This window comes from Homalodisca vitripennis, chromosome 4 (assembly GCF_021130785.1).
Source record: "Homalodisca vitripennis isolate AUS2020 chromosome 4, UT_GWSS_2.1, whole genome shotgun sequence".
In the NCBI taxonomy this organism is placed as follows: domain Eukaryota; kingdom Metazoa; phylum Arthropoda; class Insecta; order Hemiptera; family Cicadellidae; genus Homalodisca; species Homalodisca vitripennis.
The window spans coordinates 161,967,587-161,973,586 of NC_060210.1; positions in this window are offsets into that span (position 1 = coordinate 161,967,587).

Genomic DNA, 6,000 nt, shown 5'->3' on the forward strand with positions numbered 1-6,000 from the left:
TTCTTACCCTGTAATATTCAGATCTCCTCTGCATGCTTGTTCTTAACTCTCCACATCAGGATATTAAACATAAATATGTTCTATAACATTGTAATGTATTAATCGTCAGATGTAGTCAAACTATTTTGCAATAACACTGATTATAATACGTAATAGACAGTATAGTTTATAATACTTATTAAAACAGTAAAAATTTAAGCATTGCAGTGGATGCAGTTTTTAATTTCGTTAAATTTAATTTTTACATCATACCAGCTAAGAGATACGAACGTCACGTAACAATGAGATAACATGAAGTAAGTATTGTTTTTATATTAACTAGTTTTATATTGAATGTTATAGACATGAAAATACTCTTTTGAATACATGAACTTAGGAAATTTCTTTTTAATCTATATCAATTTATATTTATTAAAATATGTATACATTCATTCTGTTAATTATATGTTAATTATACTTTGTATACTAAATCACTGAAAGATGTAGTTGAGAAAGACGACTCAGGTTTATAACAATTTTTTAGTGCTTTGGACCTTGAATACATTGCACGATATATTTCACTCTTGTACGTAGCATAGTAGATAGTTTTAAATAAATCATTTACTTAGCTTGTATACATTTAGATACGTGATTCTAACTGTCATTAGGTGACTCACTCACTGTATACTGTCAAGAGATAGAGTTAAGATTATCAATTTAGGTTGATTTTAACAAGTGATTCTGATAAACGCATACTTATATTGCATCACTTCTTAGTTTTCATTTCTTTCAAACTAAAAAATGGTGAATTTAAAACTCATTATTAAATCATAAAAACACGCATAATACTTATAAAGTGTAAAAAAACACAAAGTGTAATGAATACCTTGTTTAAAAACTATGGTTAGTTCCCTTTAATTGGACTGTAGGGGAGTTGTAAGTGTTGTTGTACCCCACAAGACTACACACAGTTATGTACGTAGGAGTCTGGAGTAAGCCGGTACTTGTTCGTATAAAGACCCCTTGACAGGTCGATGGTGGAGTGTCAACGAGATAGGACAAACTGTGGGGCAGCAACAAGCCTTGGAGAGCTCTTGGCTGCTCATCGATCGAGAGCTCATTTTACTCTTATGGTGGGTGATTCTACCGTAACGCCAAGAGCACCAACATTCTTGCTTAATCAAACCATAACATTTTGTGAGGTAACAAGATAAAACGAGGCCTGATTCTTATCACATTAAAATAATGTTTTTTATACATATTATTAAGTTCTTGTATGGATTACAAATTATACCGGCTGTATAAAATGTCTGCCGTTGTCGAATATATTAAAACTTACATTACGGAAAATATTAAAATTATGCTCTCGGTCTAGCTATAAAACGAATTTTCATAGCTGATAGCATGACATGTGTAGTTTGATTTCGCATGATGAGTACAAATATGATCTCTGTGGACTCTACTTCTCCTAAGCTCCTAAATTGAGATATAGTTTTTATATACGTTTGTATCATCTCCTAACAAGAATACGAACTGTAATGTATTCAGATGTCCTATAAGTATAGTTACCATGCCTACTGCTGAGATAATAAAAAGCATTTAAATGTTGAATACAATGGCTACTACTTAAGTAATACAGTGTAGGCTTGTACTTGGATGTCCAACACTATCTTCAGTACAAAGTATTTGTATATGGTGCCAACCGTTTTACTTGAATAATACAAGAGATATTATAAATAGTAATTATAATACTACATTATAATATAATATTATAATATACACTTCTCTGAATATTTTATCATAAACAATTTGGTATTTTATAAATATTTGTTACGTCAACCATTTTTCCAAAATGGCGGCCAAGTAACAAATTGGAAAAGTACAAACAATACATTTTTGTGTTGATTTTGTGTATAAAATTAAATTTCAAGACAACCTTATTCTTTTATTATTTATTATTAATCTAATTGTTTCAGAGATGTTAAGGATTTTGAGTGTGAATCCTTCTTCTACTGAATAGATTAATTTGGAAGTGTGCCGGTCGTTTTATTTGCATATTTATGAATAAGTCCCATTATTATTTATAAAGAATTGCATAATTTTAAAATTTCATAAAATTTTCATGTTATGCTTGAAATTACAAAATACTGTTTGTTTAAGATTTTCCAGTTGACAGCCACATAAAAAATAGCCAACTTAAAAACCACTAAATCGTTAAACATCAATTGGAACTTCAATTAATTGTTTTAAATACCTTTTATACAATTTATGCAAAATAGATGGGAGACCTCATAAATTAATCCATTTAACAAGATATTCACACTGAAACCCTTAATATCTCTGATGTGTTAATAAAAAATAACAAAAGAATAAAAATGATTAAAAATACTGTTTGCATTTTAAATGTTTGAATTGGCTTCGGAAAAATTTAAAACAACCAAATTGTTTATGATAAAATATCCAGATAAGAGGTATGATGACTGAATATTTGAGTGGGGTGAACGAATGAACAGCTGGGTGTTGGAGGATGAGCATTGGACCTTTAAACAACCTAATTTAGTTCTGTAGTAAGCAGCTTATAATGTATAAATAATGTAATAGTCATCTTATTAATTGAGAGATAGTGTTCGGTTTGAGTTGAAATGTGACTTAAGGCTAATACAATTGTTCAATAATCCGTTCAATGAATAAGTGTTCAAACTCAACTGTGGATTAAAGTAAAATGAAACCACAGTAAGCAGTAAGTAGAGAGAGGGGGCCTAGGAAGTATGTTAGAAATTAGGAGGGATTACTAGAACGATATCCGGTAAGTTTGTAGTGTTGTTAACACAGATAAGATAACATAGGTGAACTTTGTCGGCTGATTGTGATTTTTTTAGGATGAAGAGAGAAGACAGATTAGAAGAAAGGAAAATATTGAGGAGAATGCAATAAAAATAATAAAATACACGAGATATGTGTAGGATATTAGGTGATAGATGTAATTATGTTATGGCTCATGAGAAACAATCCGCTCTCCCGGCAGAGTGCGCAACAAGGTCTTATGAGAAAACCAGGTAGATGACGAAAACAAAGGTATTTACTAATGTTGGTTCCAGCTATTAACTACGGAAGCCCTAGGCGAGGTCTGTATTAATTAATGGATCTCTTCCCCCTTAAACTCTCTCTTACCACTCTCTCTCTCTCTCTCTCTCTCTCTCACTTGCTCTATCTCCCCCTCCCCCTCTCACCCCCTCACTCTCTCTCTCTCCCCCCCCTCTCCCCCTCTATCTCCCCTCTCCCTCTCCTCCCTTTCTCTCTCTCATTCCCTTTTTTTATATTACCTATTTTATGTAAACACACACAATTAAATACTTTTGACTTCATCCAAATATATAAACAATTGCTACAAACAAGGGAAAGACTAATTTCTTCTTTCTACAAGGCAATAAATATACCCATTACGTCCCATGTAGAATAAAACTTGAATATATCTTAAAACTGTACTTTGTGGGTGGATTCTCTAGACCAAAGCACTAAAAACGGGCGTAAACCTGTTTCACTCATAAAAAGGTGATAAACCCGCTAGTATAACAGATTTATTCACGGTTAGTGCTTGAAATTTCAGCTTCTGAATGTGTTGTGTTGGCTGGTTTAGACTTTGAAACATTTTATGTATACGTGCCAGCAGTTACATACAGCGGAGTCATAGAGAACACTTTGCAAATAATACCAACATTCAATGTAGGTTTATGCGATTAGTAGAAATTTATAGGCAAAACTCAAAACGGAAAATACAAACCGTTGTAAAAAAGGCTTGAATGAGATAATAAATATTTGAAGATTGTAATAGCATTTACAAGATTTAAAGGTAGACAAGAACTCGTAGAATATTTGCAAAAACGATATTCAAATAATTCTTAAAATCTATACTTGACATCTACCTATCTTCCGACTGTAGCAAATTCTCGACACAGTTAAATTTAAACAAAATTATTAATACGTAATAATGTGGTCTTCTAACAAAACACTTTGTACGAATCTTTTTTTATAATCTGATATTATTATAATATAACTAGTTATATAATAATTCCGCATGATTGATATCGCTTAATACAGTTTACTTACTATTGGTGTTTCATTATTTGAAATTTTATTAACAAAAAAACTGATTTTGTTAAGTATTATCATATTATTAATGACATATAAACGTTTTTATAAATTAATAAATCATCTTGTTAATTTCAGTAATTGCACGGCATGTTTATATACGTTTGGATGCCTTATAAATCACTACCTTCATTTAACCAAGTTATATAAAGTTACATTTATCAAGAAAACCACAATTCAGAAGCTTCATTTGACTAAAAATTGTTCATTATTAATCCAGTTAAATAAGAACGGAACTAAATTTATACCCTGGGAGATATCAAGAATTACTTGTAATGCGAGTGAGCAAGTAACGATGGAGAAGCTAAGGGGTGGCAGATAATGCTGGCGCTTCCATGACCTCATGTACAATTCACACCTCATCCATTTGGCTCAGTATTACATGTTCCTTCCATGTGTCTTCGAGCAGTGTTCCCATTCACTAGTAATGTTGGGACACAACTGTTCTACCGATATGTAAGTATAACAACATTGGGGAAACGGCCGCTCCGAAAATTTGACGTCATTCAGTAGTAATGTTGTGACACAACTGTTCTACCAATATGTAAGTATTAACAACATTGGGGAAACGGCCGCTCCGAAAATTTGACGTCATTCAGTAGTAATGTTGTGACACAACTGTTCTACCAATATGTAAGTATTAACAACATTGGGGAAACGGCCGGACCGAAAATTTGACGTCATTCAGTAGTAATGATGTGACACAACTGTTCTACCAATATGTAAGTATTAACAACATTGGGGAAACGGCCGCTCCGAAAATTTGACGTCATTCAGTAGTAATGTTGTGACACAACTGTTCTACCAATATGTAAGTATTAACAACATTGGGGAAACGGCCGCCGAAAATTTGACGTCATTCAGTAGTAATGTTGTGACACAACTGTTCTACCAATATGTAAGTATTAACAACATTGGGGAAACGGCCGCTCCGAAAATTTGACGTCATTCAGTAGTAATGTTGTGACACAACTGTTCTACCAATATGTAAGTATTAACAACATTGGGGAAAACGGCCGCTCCGAAAATTTGACGTCATTCAGTAGTAATGTTGTGACACAACTGTTCTACCAATATGTAAGTATTAACAACATTGGGGAAAACGGCCGACCGAAAAATTTGACGTCATTCAGTAGTAATGTTGTGACACAACTGTTCTACCAATATGTAAGTATTAACAACATTGGGGAAACGGCCGGACCAAAAATTTGACGTCATTCAGTAGTAATGTTGTGACACAACTGTTCTACCAATATGTAAGTATTAACAACATTGGGGAAACGGCCGGACCGAAAATTTGACGTCATTCAGTAGTAATGTTGTGACACAACTGTTCTACCAATATGTAAGTATTAACAACATTGGGGAAACGGCCGCTCCGAAAATTTGACGTCATTCAGTAGTAATGTTGTGACACAACTGTTCTACCAATATGTAAGTATTAACAACATTGGGGAAACGGCCGCTCCGAAAATTTGACGTCATTCAGTAGTAATGTTGTGACACAACTGTTCTACCAATATGTAAGTATTAACAACATTAAGGAAACGGCCGCTCCGAAAATTTGACGTCATTCAGTAGTAATGTTGTGACACAACTGTTCTACCAATATGTAAGTATTAACAACATTAAGGAAACGGCCGCTCCGAAAATTTGACGTCATTCAGTAGTAATGTTGTGACACAACTGTTCTACCAATATGTAAGTATTAACAACATTGGGGAAACGGCCGCTCCGAAAATTTGACGTCATTCAGTAGTAATGTTGTGACACAACTGTTCTACCAATATGTAAGTATTAACAACATTGGGGAAACGGCCGCTCCGAAAAATTTGACGTCATTCAGTAGTAATGTTGTGACACAACTGTTCT